The 24,660-nt window shown below is 32.8% G+C and overlaps 1 protein-coding gene across 3 annotated transcripts in view; it reads left to right on the top strand.

The window, feature by feature from the left end:
• Positions 1–773: 773 nt before the first annotated feature.
• Cv-c (RhoGTPase activating protein) overlaps positions 774–24,660 on the top strand; it is a 230,120-nt gene continuing 206,233 nt past the window's right edge. For 2 of the 3 annotated variants that reach the window (XM_072897445.1, XM_072897443.1), the window contains exon 1: positions 774–1,826. The gene's annotated coding sequence lies outside the window, so the exon portion shown is untranslated. Of the gene's footprint in view, positions 1,827–8,728; positions 10,987–24,660 lie in introns of those variants that run through there. The other variant, XM_072897444.1, reaches the window with a different exon arrangement.

Genomic DNA, 24,660 nt, shown 5'->3' with positions numbered 1-24,660 from the left:
AATAAATATATAATATAATATATGATTATCTACACGAGATTTGAAAATACGAGTTTAATATAACCATGTGAATCGATTTCTCTCTTTCTTGAAACAAGATCGATTCACACTCAACTATACTAAATCTCGTATTTTCAAATCTCGCGTCGAAAATCTCAAATTATGAAAATTACGAAATGTGCGTTGGTGTCGTAAATAGATGACACAGAAGACGACGGACGCGTCGCGGCAAAATATTCACGAATCTAACTTCAGATCTAAACAATCGCAATGCGTGTCTCGATCATACACACAGCCATAAAAGAATACAATATATAACGCGCCATTATACATATTATTCCAACAAATATTGAATTTCGATAGACTAGTTATATCGAAAAATCATTCATACATGTATTATATACAATACTTTCAGAAAAATATATATTTCATTCATATATGACGTACCGGCGAGGCGGGTTAAGCGGAGCGCACACAATCTTTGATTCCACTGCTTCTTAGAAAGAAACGGAGATAAGGATTCTCAATGAAGCTCGGGACGGCAGCAGGGGAGATGGAGAAGGCGGTGTGCGATCGGATAGCGGTGAGCGAGACGGACTGGAAGCAGGAGAGAGCGAAAGAGAGACAGTAGACGGGACGTGCGCGCGACGATGCTCACCCGAAGAGCGACTGAGACGGAATGACTCCCGTGACTGGCTCGAGCGCTCGACTCGAAGCGGTAAGCGTGCCGAGCATGCGCACGCCCTTGTCGCTCCTCAGTCTCGCCGCGGCGGTCGCGGGAGTCGGTCGTACTTGGTTACATGTCGTTAATTCGCTTCGAACGCGTCGCTCGCGAACGTGCGTGGAGTCCAGGAGAGTTATTCGAATTTTTCGATCCCGCGTCCAGTGTCTGTCGAGTGTTCTTCGTTCGTCGAGCAAGTGACAAAAGTTACGACAACAGCGTTCCGAGAAAAACGCTCGAGTCGAGGTGAGAATGTTTTTTTCCGGTTTTTGTTTCTTCGCGACGTCTAAATACAAGCGAGATTGATCGAAAGTATACGTACATACGTGGCCTTTTCTGGATCCCTCTCGTGGATGCCTCTCGTTATTTATGAAACTTTCGGGATTTGTGTGATTGTGCGTTGACTTTGTGCGAGAGTTGATTCTCACGCGTATCGGGAAATTTCGCGGGAACTGAGCGCTCGTGTATCCATGGCGACAATCAACAAGTGTGGCGGAGCCACGTGACACGTGTGAGGTATATATAATATATAGAGATAGACAACCAACCCTTCGAAAAAAGTTTCGTGTCATGCTTTGTTGTCGAAGTAAAAGGGGAAACACTTGAAAACCCAACCAATAGCGGTGGAATCAAAGTGCGACCGACTTCAGTTTCTTTCGGTATAAACTGAACATCAACAATTTATCGTCGATCGAGTCGACATTTTATTCGATATTGTGTGTCGCGAAGTAAACAAGTCGAAGAGAGTATTTCGTGCGCGTTTTGTTATTCGCGACGAACGAACGGCGAATAGTGGTGTCTCGTCGCGTTTCGAGGAGGACGTTGCTCGGAATTTCGCGGAAGTGAAGTTACTCGGAGTTTCGCGGAAAGTGACGCGCCGGAAACACGCCGGTTCGAGAGAGGAAGACCGCGCGTCGTGGCCGCAGTGATATAATCGTGAAAGAGAGAAGACCAGCCCCGCCGGTGGCTGGTGGTTTCTTGTGTTGGTCTCGTGTCGCGCCGACGTTTGTACAAGTGAATTTCAACTCGCCGCTCTTGCGAACACGTGGATGCGTACCGTCATTTCTCGCCGCCTTCAACGTCCGCTGGGAATCTTTCCTCCGGTGTGAGTATACTATATCTTTTTACTTTCAATAGTTATTTTATTAGATTACACGAGAAACAATTTTTTATTAACGAAGCCAAATATAAATGACAAAATGTTTAGTAGAATATTAAGAACGGTTTAATGAATATTTAATTTTCTATTTGAGATAATTGCACAAGGAACAACTTTTTTTTCCTTTAATTTTACTTGAATTTATTATATATTTATTTTCAATGTATTGAATCAAAATAATTTTCCATTGTTGTGTGTCTTATAAATTATTAATCCTTGATTGATTAATTTGATATTATATTGCTGACAAACGACAAAATGTTTTTATTAAATAGATTTTTATTACGCATGCGCGCGCGTTGAAATATTTTTGTCGATATAAATAAGGTATAAATATAGAAAATTTATCGGTGCAAACATTTAAATATATGAATGCGAATTGTCGTTTATGGCCAACTGGTTAATATTGCAACCTGATAATAATATATGCAATTTAAATGATCTGTTTTTTCCATTCAACACGCAATTCTGTGACGTCAATGACAAAGTCATTTATATTATTATCGATAAAGAAGTAATTGGTTAAGCTTTAAGAGAAACAGGAAATTATTCATTGGCTTAAAAAATATGTTATGCTTACATATATGATTTTATTCGCGTGACGAAAAACTTGAATTGAAATAGTACCAGTCGCAGAATTATAATTACTTGTGAATAATACAGCGTGACATAATCTTTCTCTCTTTATACCGCTACTGTATCGAATCCATGCCGATGCCCGGATGGCGATGCCGTGTTGAGTAAGTAAAGTCAAACTAAAGCGACGAGCGGCGAGATCGTTAGATCGGCAGAACGGCTGTCGATCGCTCGATGTCATCCAATTAAACGCGACAACCGATCGCGAATCGCACGGTGATATCGCCGATTATGCAGCCGTGTAGTAACGGAAACTGGATGCGTTGTTTACAGGAGAATCAACGGTAGCCGAGCTTGCGCTGCTTAACAAATCTCGAATCGACATATCTGTCGCGACGCGACGCGTGCATACCGGGTGATTCGTTCGATTTATCGTAGCGATTTATCTGTCGGCGGTAGCGAGAGACTCGCTCGGCCAGGTCTCGTATCGATCCTCGAAAGCGAGATCCCGATTACGATTCCGTTCCATGCCTCGGTGACATCACCGTGAAATCATCATCTTCTTGGAATGCGCCGCTGATTAAAATCTACGCGTGTCTAGGTTTGCTTGCGCTTCTCAAGGAAACAATTTTTTTTCGTGCGTTTTTTATTCGCTACTTTAGAAGGCAAATATTTTGATGATGATATTCCATTGCAATATTACGCTGGAATATTCATTATTCTTCAGAATACCTAAAATACACATACATATACATGTCATTTATATATAATTTTTTAAATTTTATTGTTGATCTTGAGATTTAATTTAGAGTTATAAATTCCTTTGGCATATTATCGCTAATTTAGCTATTCGTTTGGTATTTATTCGCTAATTTAAGCCGCAAATATTTTGATGATGTTCCGCAGCAATAATACAATTTCAAATAATCCGTTATTTTCCAGAATACTTACAACACATATGCATGCAATTATAATTTTTAAATTTTATTATTAATCAGTCACAAATTAATGAGAAGCCGTTTTAAGTAATTAAAAATATTTTTAATTACACATCTAGCATTTATTTAATATAAAGTTTGAATAAGTCTTATCAATTTCATTTATTATTATAAATTTATTTGGGATATTGTATTGTGATATCATAGAAAAGATAAATGAATTATGTTAATGAAATCAACTGATGCTTTATGACTTTGAGCTTCTCATTCAACACGCCTGGTAAGACTCTGAATGAATATTGCAATACACATGGCTGAAAATTATGAATGTCTTAAACGTGCATTAAAAGAAAAAGTGTTTATTTACACTTATTTCATAATATTATCGCTGGTGCGAACGGACGCTAACAGCCGCGGGCGATCGTCGGGCCTGTTATTTTGTACGTTATTAGTATATGGCATGAGGATGTAGGATTCTCGAAATAATGGTACTAATATTTAAATAGTAATTTTAATTTAGCACATGGAAAAGACTGTGAATCAAGGATAAATAATATTATGTGTCATAGGTATTTGTATATTAAATTGAAATTTATTATTATAATTAAATACAATACAAACTAATACAGAAAAAAATAAATTATAATTAAATAATATTAAAAAATAATATTAAAAAATTATGTTATCTATATCAAAAAAATTTTATTGAAAATGATATTTACATTCTATAAAAATTATTTATCGTACAAAATACAAACTTTTTTCATGAAATAGATACTAGTGAAATAAAAAGATGTAATAGATTATATTTTTTAATCTACGCGTAAATAATATATGTGTTTATCATGATAAGAAAACCTAATGCGGTAATAACAATGGTTTTTCCTGCGTTCTTTTATGTATATAATTGCTATGATTGCACTTTTCGTAGAAATTACAATGTGGCAACTTGTATGAAACGAACAGTCATCGCGTCGATTGTAACTAGTAATGCGATTGCGAAACTAAACGCATGTTTTGTTGATAATAACAACGGTTTCCTTAATTCTAAGCGGGAGGGCGAGTTATTTCTGCCTCGGATCGACGCAAAGCAAACAGCTCATTTTCGCACGATGCAATTGAGATTGTTGTTTTACATACAAATTGATGTCTGTCATTAAAATTTAGAGCTTAAAATTAAAATTAAATTATATTTCGAATTTTATTTTCTGTAAATAATGCAACACACCACTCTTATTTTTTAAGGTCGTCGAAAAGATTGTCGAAATAAGAGTACATTAATTTTTTATTAACGAATATCAATTTTTCAATTATTATAATTGTACGAAAAGAAATATAAATATTATATTCTTCGTAATAATAAAAATTTTAGAGTACATATTTTAATATTTTTCTTTAAATCTCTTTGGATTTTACAACGTGATTACCTATGTAAAGTACGGTTATTATGATTGATGCAAAGTACAATTTGTATAGTACTCTTAATTAAATGTATAGTTTCCTTCAGAGATAAAAAGATTATGAATTTTCAAGGGTGATATTGATCGGTTACAGTATTACAAATAAAAACTATCTTATTGTATCATGCACAAATACACAAGATATCACGCTGACTTGTCAGTGACATTTTTATTTATAAATCAACAAATCGAATGAATATCATGACTACTTTTTCTGAGAGCGAAGAGAGGAAGAGAGAAAGATAGTCACTCAGATATTTTACTCTTTGTGTAGGTGCTATCAACTGCGATAAGATTTCGTCTATCATTTTAGAAACTAGTTAACGTGTTCATAGATCACAAAGAAACGCAGCAGAATTTCTCCAACTTTTGAAAGGCAATATAAAAAAAAAAAAACATAGAAATTATTAGTTATCCATTAAAAACGATCCCTTATTTAATCCTAAATAATAATTACTGGTGGTTACATAATGTATGTATGTACGTGGCAATTATTTTATGAAATTTATTTTTATGAAAGAATGATGATGCGCTTTCCTTTGTTCTCATGACGAACGAAAAGGGCTATGACTCCTTTTAACACGAGTTCTCAACGAAACACGTGGCCAGCACGTGTGACTACTCTTCCGAAAAGCTCCATATTTTACGATTGATATTTCAGCGGAAGTATGTTCTTTGTTTAGACTATTGCCTTTTATGAGTTCAAGTATACTGTTAACGGAGGAAAATATGTGGACGTAATTCTAATTTATTAAAAATATTATATATATGTTTATATGTATGTGTGTTTAAATTTGAGAAATTAAAAAAAATATTGAAAATTATAATTAATTATATCGTTCATAAAAGAGACAATTATTTACAAGTTTTTAAAATGTTATTTTAATTGTTTATATAAAAACGCACATAATTAAAAAAAAAGTATTAAAATTTAATAATATAATACTAAATTAATCACTGCAATAGTCTTGGCTCACATCGTTTTTCTTTAACGCAGTTTAATATTTAAGACCATTTTATATTTAATATCTTAAGACTATACGAATTATAAAGTTTTGCAAATTTCTATATATTGGAAATTTTTTATTTTATATCGTATTACATAAAAATAGAAGAAAAATATCTGCATCGGAGGCTCTACTGTACAGGATTAATTGCGTCGTCAGTAATCCTCTGACTTCTCTTCGCTTCCTTCTTGATCCTTCAACTTTTACGCGTGTCTGCAGAGTCGCTCGTGCCTCCCCGCATGATTTACATCCTGCATTTATGACGCAACGTAAAACCGCGTGAAACTTTCCACGAGCCAACCCCGACGCGAACTGACGCCGGGAGCGCTCTTCTCCTCGCGCTTCTTTAAATGCCTGTATATCTCGGTAGGTGATGTGTGAAATATTTATGCGCGATCCGGGCTTTATTCCTCTGACTTAGAGCGCCGCGAGGAGGCAGCGGTAATGCCGTTTGTATCGTTGTGAGTAAAATAGAGGAAAATACAGAAGAGTCTTCGCGCGCGCTACAAGAGAGACTGTGTTCGAAAGAAAAAAAAAAAAAAATATCGAAGTAACAGTTTTAACGGAATTTTTCCCATTTCTCATATTCCTTTACCTTACGCGGAAGAGAGTAAAACGCGCGGTTGCAAATTTACGCAAGCGAGATTTTAATGCGAATAGAAAACGTTAATGGCGCGAAGTGCGATCGTGCGTGGGAATTTAATTTTCTCACTGTCTGCCGGCCAGTTGCGCACACGGTAATGACCGGTACTTATTGTGTCATTGGGTCATATTTCTCGTGGAATTATGATTATGCCGCAGCGCGCTTCTTTGAAATCGAGCCCGCGGCATATCGGTTGTTCCTCCGACGAAGGACGACGGTCCTAAAAGCGATCTCCGTTAACCGGGATTACTGTCGACGGAACACGAGAAATAATCTTACAATCCTTTACACAGAAGCTCAAAAAAATTTACGTCAATCTCTGACAGGCAAAAGTTTTTAAATTTTAAATAACATCTTTCTCTGCAAGTTATATATTAAATTAATATAAATAAAATTATATAAATAAATAATATATAATGAAATATTTTTAGAGTTGCTGAATTAATATTATGAATTCCGAATAATATTTTATTGTTACAATTATTAAAAGGCTTCATTTTAATTTTACTTTTTTGCGTGTATAATTTTATATTTTAATATATATATAAATATTTAGTAATAAATAATAAAAATTATATAATTATTTATATTATAAATTATATAAATATAATAAAAATATTTAATAATAATAACAAATAATAAAATAATAAAAATTTGATAATATATATATAAATATATATTTTTTAAAAATTACACACATTTTGGTTCTCTTTCTCTCTTTTTCTTTCTCTTTTTTTCTATGGAAAATGCAGACAATCTAGAATTAAATTGCATTAGCATCGGATACAATCAGGAAGCATTGAGAAGCTACTGAGTCAATCGTAGTGGCTAAGAGTAAAGAAAATCAACAGAGAGATAAAGAGGGAGGAGCATCTACCGATCGAATCGTGATTTAAATATGCAAATGGGCCCGTCGATCTACCACTCACGCACGTGCACGCATACACGTAGACCTTTCGTACCATCCTCGTTAAGTGTTGCGCGGCACACAATCAACGATCGAGGAAATCGAAAGCAATTATAGCCAATTAAAGAGTAAGGGGGACTATTGTCACTGTTCGATACGTTGATAAGAGCGTCACTCGTGTGTGAAATCGAGTTAGGGCGGAAGAGTTAAAAATCGAAGCGGTACAAGCAAAGTGCGTACTGGTATGAAAATATTTATCTCTGTTTAATCGTGGTTGTCTTTCATCGATAGAGCCGACGATAAAATTTGCGCGATAAAACTGATTTCGATGTCGTGCAAATTCTTGTCGCGTGCACGAAATCGAAAATCTTGGTGAGATATGATGTAGAATCGATCTCATCCATCGATGAGTAATGTAAAGCTAACAATAAATAAATATTAAGTAATGTAGGTTTAGTCGCATATTTATTGTAATTGATCAATATACAATATCAATTAATTAATACAATTAATAAATAGAATTAAGCAATTGAATAGGTTTCACGTATCGCTGAAACTTTTATTATGAACAAAGATATTTCGAAAAAAAAGTTTAAAGTTTGGACATGCAATATTACTGTCAATCTATTTTATTACGTCGTAATGTACAAAAAAATAAGTTGAACACCGCGATATAAACAATAGACCTATTTTATCAAGCGGCGATTAAAGAGTCGCGTCATTGATAGTATCGATATCAACGTCTCGAAGAACTTCTCATCTCACATAAGGATATTAAGTTCTTCGAGATTGTTTGCAAAGATTTAATAAATGGATCATATTACGCATGTCTTTTCTTTCTAGCCTACGAGTAAGGATATTTATTCATGATTAATTGCACATATTTATTATATAACTTATTCGGGTTCGAAAAAAATACAATAAAATTTGCGGCAGTTTCTCTTAACGCTTATAGAATCAATTCTAACTTATTTATTATTATTATGTGTTGTATGATTTTTGATTAAATAATTTGAGGATTGTTTATATAATCTATTAATTGCTTTCATTCTGATCAGTAACTTTGGACAGCATGTACTTATTACTTCAGCATCTAATTATTTATCTGACATTTTATATTAAATCCGGCAAACTTTATCTTTAGCTAAATATGCTGTTACAAACTTATTAGCGTGACCTTTTATGTTTATAAAAATATTAATGATACTATTATCACCATTGTTATTCACATGTAGCTTAAAATAATATATTACTGTTATAATATTAACGGAATATTTTTGGCATTTTCCTTCGTAAAGATTTATTATTACACAAAATCTTATAGTATTCACGATGCATATCATGCATATTGCATCATTTTATGACACTCATATTTATTATACATCACAAATACTTTTATATAGCGATTTGTGCAGAATCTACGAGTATTTGCAACACATAAATTATTTTCAATTTTTTATGGCACGCGGTAGAATATAAATAGAGTGTAAATTCTTCGTTCTATTGATAGATTTATAGACAAAAGAAAACTTATGCATATGTGTGCTGGTACATCTTTACTGTAATTTATTCAAGAAGCATTCACTGTTAATCAATTCGTAGAAAGCTGATCTCGTGAGCGGGCTATCAAAAACGACGTTTAGAATACACGGAATTAACGACCATAAGTTGCGACGTAAGAAACGCTCATAAAATTTATCATTTGTTATTTGAATACGCGTATGCAAAATTAATTTAAATAATTGTGGTATAAAATATTATTTGATTATGAATTTAATAATTGTTATAAATTTCTTTTATGTAAAAATTTAACCGATATCCAAAAAACGATAGTTATTAAAAGAGAAAGAGAGAAGAATATTTCTACAAATAAATTATTGACGTACATATATCATTGATATTTATTCTAGCGTCATATTTTACTAAATAATTAGATAAAATATAAATAAGGATGAAGGAACAAAGATGATGGTAGAAAGAGATGTAAAAAAGAAAGAAGATAAGAACGCGCTTAGTATAAAGTATTTGCTGAATTCACTTCGCGTTTAAGCGTGACAAAAAAGAGTTTGCCATTTATCTATGGCACTGAGTCACGATGTCACAAAAAAGAGTCTGTCTCTCGTTTTAATCGGTGAGCGATGAATCGCGCGGACTACAAGAAGCGAGGGATCTTCTGTAAGGATCATTGATACATCTTTCTTTTTCGCTATCCGCGGCTTCCTCTCACCCTCGTTCGTCCTTTATATATCGGAATCGACCGCGTGTAAAACCAGTTCTACGACTTGGGGATGGTGAGAGGATAAAGTACCTTATAGCTCGCGCACTCGCGACTGTTTCAAAGCAAAATGGATCATACGGATCACGCTTCATTATATATTTTTTTTGCTGTACTCTTTATTGTTATTCTTATTATGATATAAGTATTCTGGCGTCTACCATACCTGCTTGAAATTTGTCCTTTGATTTTTATAACCTCTGACCTTTTTAAATATACAATCGTTTAAATACAGGATATATTTTATTACTGAATTACAAATTGAAAGGCAAGTAGGATTAAAATATACTCATCGATCATTTATATAAATTCTATCTAAGCATTGAGATGCAATAATTATATATGTGTATGTATGTTTGCCGCGTTATCGAAAGATATATAGATAACAAAGAAATCTTTTCGATTTTCAATTTAAAGATACTTAATTTTATATTATAATTTAATTCGCGACACGCACATTTTTCATTTGATATTTAAAATCAGCTCTCTTAAGCTGGCAGGACCAAATCAGCAAAATCAAATGGGACCTAATGGATTATTTAGTACTTATTTTGTACTATTTTGTATCACCAAAAATAATTTTGTACCCCATGTCAATTCAGAAAAAATCGTGGCGCTGCTAACTTAATATTAAGCTAGCAGGACCAAAAGAAAAAATTAAAAAAATAAATAAAACAAAACAGATACAATTAGTACTGAATTTGTACTAATTTGTACTACCGAAAATAAATTTGTACCTCGTATCAATTAAAAAAAATTGTGGTTCTGCTAACTTAATATTCAACTATCGTAATAAAAACCATTAAAAATAAAAAATTGTAATACACTCATTTATTAATAAAATTAATTTGAAACTCGAGAACGAAAGGTGTTGTAAGTAAAACTAGTTTTACAAAAGAATCAGATCGTATATCGAAAGCTACTGACAATGAGATAGAAAAACTTTATTGATATAAACGACATATGTATGTCGAATACGTACTTGTTAACTCTCGAGCGTTGGCTGAACAATAATAATTTTTTCGTCTCTCTGCTTTCTGCGCGACGCGGCGGTCCTTTCCCCCACTTGCCTTCCCCCACTATGTCCTATGGCGTGTCTTCCTACGTCACGCATACCAAGGATACAAACAAGGACGCGTCACTATTTTTTACAAAGGATATTCGGCATACCTACGTATATTATTTTATAGGTATAAGGAATTTGTTATCTTACATCGTCACACAGTGTTCGGCGCTCGACCTTTACAGACGTAGCGCGCTATTGCTCTTATCATATGTACGGCGACATTCGAAGGAATAGGTATGTGTACTTCGTATATACCGCATTATTCTTTAAAATACGATTAGCTAATTATAATCTTTATAATTAGCAATTGTTAACATAATTGATTAACTCTTATGATTAACTACACGTAAGAATATCAGCTCTCTTAAGCTGGCAGGACCAAATTAGCAAAATCAAATGGGATCTAATGGATTATTTAGTACTTATTTTGTACTATTTTGTATCACCAAAAATAATTTTGTACCCCATGCCAATTCAGAAAAAATCGTGGCGCTGATAACTTAATATTAAGCTAGCAGGATCAAAAGAAAAAATTAAAAAAATAAATAAAACAAAACAGTACCCCGTGCCAATTTATTTTCGGTGGTACAAAATTATTTTCGATGGTGCAAATTAGTACAAATTCAGTACTAATTGTATCTATTTTGTTTTATTTTTATTTTTTTTTTAATTGGAACGGAATACAAATTTATTTTTGGTGGTACAAATTAGTACAAATTCAGTACTACTAATTGTATCTGTTTTGTTTTATTTATTTTTTTAATTTTTTCTTTTGATCCTGCTAGCTTAGTATTAAGTTAACAGCGCCACGATTTTTTCTGAATTGGGATACAAAATTATTTTTGGTGGTACAAAATAGTACAAAATAAGTACTAAATAGTACTAAATAATCCATTAGGTCTCATTTGATTTTGCTGATTTGGTCCTGCCAGCTTAGAGCTTTTAAAATCTTGAAATTTGCCATTTAATTCCTATGATACGTGACTTTTTAAATATCAATCTTTTAAATACAGGTTATTTTATCATTGATTGATCATTCATTACAAAAGATGAAGTAGGATTCAAATATATATTTATCGATCATTTTTATTTATATAAATTTTATTGAGATATAATATTATTTTTGTCTTACATGTGTTATTGAAAAGGATATAAATAGGTAACAAAAAATCTCTCTGATTTTTAATTTAAATGTAATTTTACAATTTAATTTAATTCGACAAATTTTTAATTTAAAATCTTCGAGAAATCTCTGAATTTTAAAAAAGATGAACGCAATATGACGAAGTTAATCGGACAAAACTCGTATCGTATAAAACAGATAGAAGCGAATTCAGTAGAGAGAAATAGCGTATTTTATCTTAATAAATTTAATCAGCTCAGCCTATAGGTAAAAATAGCGGAACACGGTGAGCCGACTGGAAACTACATTCGATTTAATTTCACGTGCATCACGATTTTAATGTAATTCACATTTATGGCGTTTATATTGCGAGATTCAACGAACGTTCGCCGCCGCCACCGTCGCCGCGCGCGCCGCGACAAGATATATCATAATTCTAAGTTCTATGACCCGTATATACAAGTATATCGGCACTGCACTTTCGAGAGATCCTTTCGCACAGGGATCGAGACGGTAGATAAGGGCCCCTCACAATGTAAAGCAACCTTTTCTCTGACGCGATCCGAAGCCCGTAGAAGCAGAGAGTCGGACGATCTCCGCAGATAAACCGACGGCCGTCAGTGAGGTAGAAGTACAAGATACTCGCCGTTCAAAATGCAACGAGCCATCGCGGTAGAAGCACGACCACCGCGCGAGTTATTCGCCGCCGCTCGAATGCCACGATGCAATCATTTGCTGAAGAAACACGACCACCGAGCGATCGTATTAACCGCGTGATGGGAAAAGCGCGACTTTCGGGAAAGTTCTTGCCTCGTCGCGATATTACGTGGAAAAAAGAAAATGTACCACGATGAATTACAGTACAGTTTGTACAGGGTATAAATATATACTTCCTATAAAGCCTAGATTTCTCAGAAAGGTTTTTTGTGACTGAAAAAATCAGGGAATTCTATTGGGATTAAGAAAATTTTTTTCTTAATTTTCTCTTTGTTATTTTGTTTTTATACAGTAAATTATTTATATATATTTATCTCTGTTTAAAACATTAAATATAAAAATCTTAATAAAATATTGAATATGCAGTATACATATTCTTTATTTTAGTTTTAATGATAAAAATAAAAATGTAATGATAGTGCAAAATTTTTAGCTTAACAAAAGTCATTCAATTTTTCAGTACATTTGTAAATTTAGTACTCGAAATATAAGTGGCTTTGTCTTTTTCTTTTGTATGAGTGACAAAAGATTAGAAGACGCTTACAATTGAAAAAATTTATTTTAAAAAATTCCACCAAAATATCTTTAAATAATTCCTTTACCTGGAATTTCGAAAAAATACCTGAAAGATCAAGGAATTTTTAGAAAATACATTTTTACAAGATTTAAGTAGATACTTTGTATTCGAGATAATTAAAGATAGGTTGAACTACGGTTGTCTACGTTTTAATGAATATCTTCCACTGAAATTCTTATTGTCATTCTAAAAATAACTTCGTCTTACATGTTATAGCTACAGTCTTTACTTTAAATCGCCAGCTGGCAAGTGTGTTTCTAATAATTAAGTGCAAACGATTCTAATTCCGTGCACTGGAATTCAGGGTTCACGTCGTAGGTCCCTTCCTGACATCACTCAAACAAACATCACGTCCGATTCGAGACACGATCGTATCCTTATTCTCTCGTAGACATTGTAACGACGCTCTATTTGTTTGTACTACTGCAATAGCCCAAGCTATGATCTAAATATATATATTTTCTGATCGTATAAGTCGCGCAGAAATTTACATTATCCGAACTCTCTTTTGTACACGAACACAGACGTAAACTCGTGGCATGAGTCGAGAGTGGGTTTAAAATTTAAATTGCGAGCGAAATAAAATAAAATAAATTACGTCCGTGGAAAAAAAATGGTAATACTCGAACGCGCGTAAATGTACATATATTGTAACAATATAAATAAAACATTAAAGAACCGACGCGCATTATTTATTCGGGGGTATAACACCATCTGTTACTTGATAGCGACTCGATTTTCGAGCTTGTTATTAAGTTTTCGCGTATCCGAGTCACGAGGTGAATCGTACGAAACACGCGATAAACTGTAAATCGTCGTGTGATAATAACTCCCGTCACGCAATCTTCACGATCACGTTATGTCGATATCCCCGCACGATTCCTTGTACATTTTATAAAGGCGATAAATCAAGACGTCGCACTATGCCCGTTTTCATGCTTTCTATCGTTTCCCGATTACACTCGTGCAGCCTACGCCTACCAACAAAGTTAAATCTTGCTAAATGGTTTGGAGAACGTATGAAAATGGTTTGCTGTAATTTAGGGAAAAAATGCATATCAGATTTAATAATCTTTAACCTTTATTTCTTATTTATTACTCTGCCGAGTTGCTCAAAGGTAAATACGTGCCACGTTGTTGCAAAGGAGATGTTTTTTGTATAATGGAGATGTGGAATATTAAAATTTCAATTTTAGTTTAAACGGATAAATTTAGTTAGCTTGTCAGACATAAAGCTGAATTAATTATATTTTGTTGCCTTATAAAATATATTTTTAATTAAGCTGTCGGAAGAGGAGGGAATAATTAATACATATTTTCGCTGATTTTATAATTATAATTGACGGTTCCGGAAAAACGCTGGAGACAGATGAATGTATCGTTTTCGTTTATCATTCCCGGATGGATACCACGAGAGGCTGAGTCATACGTATATGCGAACCATAAGAACATTATGAAGTCGCGAAAGTAACAAAGGGGCCACACACTCGCGGATAGTACGTTTGATCCTTGAGCGTGACGAAGAATGTACTTAAGAAGGGATTCTTAATGATCTGAATTCTCTTCATGTTATACTCCGGAGTCAATCGAGAAGAACCTTTTATGCGCTTGTTATAAATTTCCCAGCTAATTATATCCAACGATTCAATAAATATTTTATTGCACATATATTCTTATAGTGTATACTCTCTTAAAGAACTCAATCAATTTATCGCAATAGATGTTACGTCCGTGATTCGACAATAAATTAGAAAACGACAACTTCATAATGACTTTTTACAATTCTCATTAACATTTTTCAAATTCTCGCGAAGAAAGATTGCATTCATCAATTAAGAACGCGTGTTTCTCCGAATTTTTATTTTAATAAAAATTAATTTTTTATTATTTTTATTTATAAATAAACATTCCTTTAACCATTATGTATTTTAATTGCTGCTAATTTAATAGTGAATAATTTGTACAGTTTCTTGTTGGCTTTTTGAAGAAAAAAAAAATGGAAATGTTTGAAATAATCTGTGAATACAAATAAATTATAGAAATTGCTTAAAATAAGAATATTATCAATTATATAATTTATTTATATATTTTTTTAATAAAAAAGAATTTTGACTAGTAGTTCATTCTCGCAGTATATACTCGTACATATTTGAAAAATAAATTGTTACAAATCAGTACCGAAATTGAAGAATTTCGACAAGAATCTATTGACCATTCTTCTCTTTTTGAGTCCGATACCGGAACTAGCTATTTAACGATGAATGTTTAGAGCCAGTTAGCGGCCGCTAAACATCGCGGGTAGTCAACATCCTGGGCGACCAGCTCCTTTCAGCTTATGTTTCCATCCATTGAACACTTCATAGTGAGTTCCTCGAAGGGAGAGAGATGGAGAAAGGTTGTAAGGAGGCCTTGCAAGGTTACTTATCTCTTAGCGAGGTCTACGAACTACTTTCGAGTCTACCTATTTGTGTACATATATTGCGTCTATTTGTGTTTACTTACATTTATTGTGTTTTTATTTCGTAACAAATTCTTTCAAACACAGTTTTAGGATATAATTTAATTAGGCTTTTTGAAATATATGCGTAGAATAAGAAAAATATAGGAGATAAATGATTGACAGATAACAGTACTTTCATGTCTTTTTAAATAAATAATTTTAATTTTGTCTTTTAATTAATATTAAATTTATATTCAATTAATACTAAAATAATATACATTTTAAATAATTTAAAATAATATTTTTTAATTTTATAATTTAAAATAATTTTTGTAAGTGATATTAAAAAATTCTTGGTAATTTGAAATTAGTCGATAAGAAAGGAATGAATAATATTTATCATTATTTCTGATAATTTTCTTAATTTATGTAAGAATTACTTAAATTATCATTGTTTTAAAGTCTTCCGTAAATCTTCTTATCTAACATTTTGAATTATTCATTCGACTGTATCGCTAAAGTTAGAGCTGACTTGCACGATAATTTTCTCTTGACGTTCACGCGGAAGTTTCGAGCGGAGCGCTTGAACACAGAGACGCACGCGGGTGCGATTTCCGCGTGACAAAACCTCGTTTCGTCTTCGAGATCCGGCATACCAGAGTGCACGCTGGTACGTTAATTCCGACGGTAACAGGGCAGTCCAGCGGTCGCGAGCGTAATGCTTTGTAATTACCGGCCGTCATTATCGTGCTACTCGACTTGACGCGATGATTACGGTGCACCGAGACAGAAGCAAATCGAGCGTGCTTGCCGGATAGTGCGTGGCCGGCGCAAGAACACCCTGAAGCTCGAGCGGGGGAGGGGAGAGGGAAGGGAAAGATCAGGTAAAGTAATGCACCGGGTCTCTCCTCCCTTTCCGCCCCGATTAACGCCACCTGACAAGAGCCTTCTCGCGGAATTATCAGTGCGGCGAATTGAATTTTCGCCCGCAGCGATTCATGTCATGAGCGTTCGCCGTTATTTCGCGCGGAAAAACTTAACGTTCTAATACGTCGGTCTGTTAGACGGTTCCGAGATATTCCGGTTATCCCGAGTCTTTCGACATTAGCGATCGCGCTTTCCAGTCGGTTGCATCACTCTAGCATACTATTGTAAAACGCCGTGAACATGAAAATTATTTAACTACTTATCTCGACGCGACATTATTGTGCGCTAGCAATAGTATTTCCAAGACTCGAGGTCAGCACATATCAGTAGTTCCATCCGTATCGCCATAAATTATTTATATTAGGAAACGTGCCGATAAAACTGTGCCAGGGTATCGGAGCAGATATGGCATAATGACGACACGAAAACGAGAAGCATAGGACATATATATAGTAACTGACTTCATATACAGCGATGATTAGGTGCATTTTATTCTCCTACAAATTTTTAGAACTTCTTATAATTATTGTATAATTTTATATATATTATGCTTTTATTATAATTATAATTAATTATAATAAGTATTTATAAATTTATTAATTTAAAATTATAATTATTTTATTATAACCTTTTTTTTGCTTGTAAAAGAATTTAACGCGTTGTTGTATTTTAAAAATTTTATTCCAAAAAATATCAGTGATGTAGATTATTTTCAATCGATATACAGTTTATTTGATATGGAATCATGTTTTGTTCCCTGTTTCGATTGGATTAAGCCCGTTATTACGGATGAAATTTTTCACATTCTGAGGAAGTAATCGCGAAAGAAGAAGAGGCAACAAAGTTCTTTTTTACAAAATCCTCGGCAGTCTCGAAACTGGTTTTCGAGTCGGAACGGCTAATTGGAATTAAATGCAGTTCCTCTCGTCCGCCGTCGCCGCGTTTTATAAACGGTCGAATGATAAATACCGTGATAGCGATAGTAATTAGGTATACACGATACCTCCATTTCCATCTAGTGGCCTTTCTCTTTCTCAACATCTCAACCGTCTTTCTGTTGCCGTTTAATCATACGAATCTCGATTGTGCCCCAACGAACTTTGAAGTCCGAATAAATATCGGCATATATATATATATATATATATATATATATATATATATATATATATATATACGTGACCAAACGTGGTTTTTCGTGTCGTTAGAAACGCACCGATGCGGACAAATCCATTAAAGATAGATAAAAATACTATTGTGACGTTTGACGAATTTCGTCGTTAAAAATAGCATGAAGAATAAATTAGAATGTTACATCACACGATATACAATATATGATAATATTATACAACGTTGCTAGTATATATATATATATATATATATATATATATATGAAATATAACAAAATTTTTTTTTAGATACGATTAAATACAATACATTTATCATAAATGACAGTTGTACAGAAATTTGATATGCATTTTTGTCCTCAACATAAATTAATAAAAAAAATTGATAATATATATATACAGTAAACAATATATTCTTATCTCTTTTTCTCGCATAGATACAACAGTATTATTCGAGATATATGAAGAATCTATCATCTCGGATTGGTCAGATTGCCCGCGGTGGCAGGAATGCGTACACCTGCTTAGTTATACCATGTATTACTCAACTAAGTGTACACAAACGTTTAACGAGCGTTAAACCCATAAAGGTGTTGCTGACACTACTGAGTTTGACGCCTCCACTTCTTCAAGATACGCCGTTACTTTCTCGAGGCGGAATATTGTAGCAAAAATTTTGTTACGTGATAAAGAAATAGAATTCCCCTGCGGTCATATGTGTATAGAACATTGTTATTGTATTATTTCAATATTTTCATTATCTGTTCTCTAATAAAACTTATTTTTTTGTGTTTTGTTTCTTATAAATTTATTTATATATTTATATTAATTTTATTTTGTGCATTAATAATATTGTATTGTTTTTTTCTTTTTTTTAGATTTTAATATATCTCTAGTATACACATCTAACATATATGTTTACTTTCTATCGAAATATTTTTATTTTTCAAATAAAATTAGTATATATCTAAAAAAGCAAGAAATATTGGATTCCTTTTGGTTTAGCTATAGATATAAAAAACATTATATCTACAAGAGATTGTCTTGTCGACAATCCGAATGTTCTTAATGTTTTTTTTATTAATGTTAAACAGAAAATAATGTTTTTTTTATGCTCAAATCAATTGGAATATTAAAGTCCGATTGTATGTCACGCGATGACTCACGCATGGCAAGGAATTAGCATGACATTAGGCGTTAGCTTACAATTCACGAATGTACACGTTGGATGGCAACAATGCGTGTGCATGTTGAACTACTGAATCTTTGAATTTTAATGAGGGTGTGGCCTTATCTACGTGTTTCACTGGTTATCGCATTTAGATGTCAAAATTGTGACATTTATAAACGGATTCTGTACTCACAGTTTAATATTATTCCGTTTATTGTTAACTCAATAGCAACATGATATCACAGCATTTTTTTTTGACATCAAGAATTTTTCTCCTGAAGAATATTAAAGTTCTATGTATGTAGTATAAATTTCCATGTCCACAATTTATTATATTTTATTTTTATGTTTTACTTCTTATAAATTTAATTATATTTTTATATTAATTTTTTTTTATTCTGCTCATTAATAATATTGTATTTTTTATCTTTGTTTTATTATTTTAATACATCTTTAGAGTGAAAGTTGCGCAAGCGAAAAAGTAAATTTCCTGTCAAAATAAAATTATCAAGGGCTCTTGAGATGAATCTCGTCGAATGTACTTAAAAGACTTTGCTAATATTATTTGATTTTTAATGCGTTTGACTTTCCTTTATCTTTTTTTTTCTTCTTTCTTTCTTTTTTCTTTTTTTTTTTTGTTTCTGCTGCTGTTTTTGGGGGAATGATGTCAATGAGTCTAGACGAGGGAAACACATCCACGTTCGCAATTCACGTAGCCGAACAGCTGCAGAGGTTAATAGGCTAGTCATCGTGTGACTCGCATGCTTAGTCGAAACCTACATCTTTAACGAATCACCAGTCGCAATTTTCTTTGTGAAACGTGCAGAAATTTTTCGGACATTTTTCGAGGGCGTCCGAGTGCCAATCATACTAGTGTGCTAAAGTGGTTAATAGAATTAGCGGTTGCAGCGGCTTATTAGAATGCACCGGGGCCGTAAGAGTCAGATGTATAGATGGTGAATAACTTAACATAAATTACAAAGTAGAGATAACGGTCGCGATAGCGATTAATTACGGATTAGTCTAACAGACGGATATCCTAATAAAATAAACAGTTGCGTTTCTCGGATTCGAAACGAATAACATTTATGAGTGTGTGTGAAACTGGTGTCTCATTAATTGTTGAAAGTTTTTGCTTTATTTTTAATAGTCCTAGAATTTCTTTATACATAGATTAAACAAATAGTTCTAGCTATTAAACTAAAAAAATGGCTCGAAATAAACTGTGACGTCAAGTTCATGCTGCATCTCACTTTATCCACCGACGATTTTTTAGCATTTTGTAGCAGATTTTAAGCGTTTTGAGTTATACAATAGTTCTACATAAAGTATGCGTAAAAATTATTAGAAGAATATTAATTAAACAAAGATGGTCCGAGAGGCCAAACGTATAGCAAATATGAGATTAAGACGCTTGTATCTCTGTTCGCCTATAATAAATTAATTGTAGAATATACGTATTATAAAAATAATAAATTATATATTTATTCTATTATGTATTTGTTTATTAACGATTATGTATATTTTATGCATAATATATTCTATCCATTATATATTATATATTCTATTATTATTGGATTATGTATTTGTTTGCATCAAAAAATACTTGAATAATTGCGATATTCCTTCCCGTAAAATATAATACTCTTACATAATATTAATCGCGTTTTCGCTATAGTCACCGAATGATTTCAAGAGTACCGGGCGAAAAAAATATCGGACGTTGTAATATATCACATCGAGAGATAAGGATCGAGATTCAACGGCTGCGTGAGTTGCGACGATTTTATTCCTGGAATGGACGCGAGGATACACGCAATATAAACGTATTTAAAAGCCACGTGTATCGCGAAGCGTTCTATATTGGACAAAAAACGGAGCCTCACCGGATGATTCTTGAAATTAAAGGGGGGGAAGGCGGGGGGAGAGGAGGAGGACGGACGCGAGTTCGTGTTCATAGAAACAAATTGCGTCTACCGCGTGCTAGACGAGAACACGTGTTCCAAAATATTCCATCAAAGCTTCGTCGAGTATTGTCTCTATCTCTCTTAGCTGTTTGTATAAATCTCTCGTACGTTGCGTCTCTGCTAGAAATAAAAAATGGCAATCGTTGGACGATCACGATAGTATCACGAATATGAACGCACGTTTTTACGTTGTCGAGTGGCTGTCACGCGAATTACGGGAATGCCGAGAATAAATATCGGACAAAAGTACATATCATAGATGCGTGTGTTTTAAGCGTTGCGAGTGATGGTGAATAATATGATCTTAAGTAGATCAGCGCGCATAAATATCGCCGAATAAAAGTGTCGGGCGATTATTATAATTGCGCGAGTGTCGTGAATATTGGTAATCGATATTCAATCGAATCATCGCGCGTAAAGTCGGTACAAGTTTTGATTCTCGGCATCTATCTTTTTATGATGATATCTGAATAAATGTACATCGGAAAGTAAAAAAAAAACCGTGCTATTATGGAATTTTAAGTATGTATCGCGATTTTCGTGAGTGATAATTGATTACCTAATTGACTGATTCAGACAGTTGCATGTGCGATGAATAAGTGCTCATCGATAATCAAAAGATTTTAAGGTAGAAAAATAAATAAATTAAAAACGAGAAAAAAACAGACTATGATTGGTGAATCTATAATTAATTAGATATTATATTATAGATATTATATCATATTTATAATTCTTATGTGATAAGTTAGATTAAATTAGATATCAATCAGACAAGTTATACTCAATTGAGTGATAGTAAATTATTTTATGATAATATATGATTAAAAAATATTTAATAATATGATAAAAGTTATTTAAAAAAGTACAATAAAATTAAATTTTTTTACAATTATTATACATTGCGCCATTTACATAGTAAGCATATAAACGATATATTTCGATGCATTAAATGTTATATTGTAAAAAATGCACAGAATTTATTTTTACGTTTTACAAAAAATACAAATAAAAAAATAGAAAATTTTATTATTTATATCAAATATTAATGTAAATGGTGTGTGTGTGTGTGTGGAAATAGCATCTCACTTCGTAGAAACTATGTAATTGTTGAAAGTTCCGGCTTTATTTTTAATAATTCTAGAATTCTTGATGTATAGATTAAACAAATAATTTTGACTATTAAAATAAAAAAATGTTTGTGGGACAAATCGAGAGTTTATGCTGCGTCTCATTTTGTCTTCCGACGATTTTTTAGCATTTCTTGTCAGATTTTAAACGCTTGAGAGTTTTATAACAGTCTACAAATATTTCTACGCGTAAAAATTATTAGAATATTATAATTAAACAAATTAGATTGTCCGGGAGACCGGACGTGCAAATACCGAGGTTAAACGCTGATCGTATTCCGATCAATTTTAAATGATTTCATGTCAATCTGTAATTACTTTTAATTTCTAGAGAGATGTTGATGCGTAAAAATTATTAGAATATTTATTAAACGAATTAGATCGGGGTGTGTGAAGTTGGCATCCCGAAATGCAATTTTTGTAGTTCTGATTAGAGTTCTAGCTTCTTAAAGAGTTTAAGAGTTCTTTATAAAAATAAAAAGAGTTCCGTCGATTAACGGCTTCAAATTTGAATTCTAAACAATGTTCTACGATTATGATCGTTGTCGATGCACATGCACAGGACATACTCTAATCTAATGTAATCATGCACGCGAGTGTCGGCTATTGCATGATACTTTGAACGATTGCAATTATCTTTATATAACTCCCACTTTTCCTAGTAGATCCTTCTACTCTTCGCAGCATCAATTAAAAGATAAATCGCACATACACAATCTCTTGATGCGTAGAAGAAACCATGTGCGAACTTATCGCGTAAGTTTTCGGATATATGTTATTCTTTTAGTGCATAAAATTGAATTGATAGTTTTTACGATAAATTTTAATTCACGTTTAATTGTATTATGTAAATTTTTTCTTTAAATTAGCAATTTAACGAGAAAGTCTGAAAATTATAACAGCCACGCATTATTCTTGCGGTACAGGGGGATAATTATTCTTGTTATTGCGTATAATTTGAAATCGCTCATTATTATCGTCCACGCGTACAAGATTAGGCTTCACGTAACTGGGAGCAAAAAAATTCCGCGGAACGTAATAAGCATGCGAGAGTGCGATAATAACGTTGTAAAAAGAGGCAAAAACAGCTTTTTAAAGTTCCATTTCACGTAACAAATATATCGTACGTGAAACACTCAGCATTCTTATCGGTCGAATTTACGATTTTGATTAGCACAAAGCCATCGTGTTCGCCTTCCCGATGGTGAGGAGACACTAAAAACAATTATCGCCGACGTATCGCACCTTGGCAAGAGCCAAACTTCAAGAAAAGATAAAAATCTCGTAAATTGAGTTATGGCTACCCACGCGTGTCGAAATGTTCGTGGATATTTTGTTGCTATCTCAAATTGCAAGTCAACACATCGACGTACATACAAGCTTGGTGTATGTGAAGCTGGCGCATCATTTTGTAAATAATTAAGCATTCTGGTTTTATTTTCTATAGTTTTATATGTTTTGATATAATTTAAACAAATAGTTTTGGCCGTTAAATTAAAGATGTTTTTTTTTTATAATCTACGGATTACATTCTTTTATTTTTTAAAGAATTCTAATTATTAGCAGCGTTAATTTATTAATTTATTTTTTATTTTATTCATTTGATTAAAGATACTTATATACTATCACATTTTTAACATGTTTATTTGAGACGCTTTTGAGTCAATTTTTATTTATTATTAATATTATTTTTATTTATTGTTATATATTTAAACTAAAATTATTACGATACTAAAATTATTAATTATTACACATTACTAAAAAATTACCGCACTACTAAAAATTTGATTATTAGTTTTTACGAAAGGATACGTTAATTTTACACACACGCGTCTGCGTAAGATGTAAATTTTTTACAAAAAGGGATTTTTTTTTCAAGAAGATTTTGTAATTTCAGTATTAGTATTTTTTTACACTATGTTTTTTTTATTTGTGTGTAAATAAATTTTACCTTATTTTGATACTAATTTAATAATTATTTTTATTAAGATTGATTAAGTTTTTAAGAAGAATAAAAAGGAAAGAAAGAAGAGAAAGAAAATGCTTCACTATACAGTATGTGTGAAGAGTAATACGCAATTTTATACTTAACGATTATAGAATTTAATAATAAATACGATTTGCAAGGAATAAAATTTCAATTTATTCATATTTATGTAGTAATGAATTTGTAATCTAATACATATCTTGTGAAGTCGATTTCCGATCTGTTTCATCTGTATTCTTACAAGCCACCCAGGTGTGAACGCGTCCAGAAGCAAATGGATCCCGGGGTAAATTACCTGCAATAATTCCCAGCTGATAAGAACAACGAAGCGTTTCTCTTTCCCTATTTTTTTTTTCTCTCACGGTTAGCGAGTCGTTTAATTCAGTTTAGCCAACAGGCCGTGTCTGCCTTTCGCAGAATGGCATCCGATTAGGGTGAGATACCGATATCGAGAGTCATCAATATCGCATTCTGACAGTCCTCACCTACCTATCACGAGCCACAAATTCCTTCGTTTTATATAGAGTTAAGACAGACGGAGGTCGAAATTTCATTGACTGTAATTTCCAGATAAAATGCGATAAACGAGAAATCGTGAGACTGAAGAATTTTAGTATTATTCAGTGAGAACTATGTCAAAAATTTTTAATTTGTTTTAGCGAAATTTTTATTTTTATTCGAACATGCGATATTTGAGTTTCAATCGCTAAATAAATTTTAAATTATTTTAATACAGTTCTTGTATAGT

This window comes from Anoplolepis gracilipes, chromosome 8, assembly GCF_047496725.1.
Source record: "Anoplolepis gracilipes chromosome 8, ASM4749672v1, whole genome shotgun sequence".
Lineage (NCBI taxonomy): Eukaryota > Metazoa > Arthropoda > Insecta > Hymenoptera > Formicidae > Anoplolepis > Anoplolepis gracilipes.
This window is presented reverse-complemented; position numbering and strand designations above follow the sequence as displayed.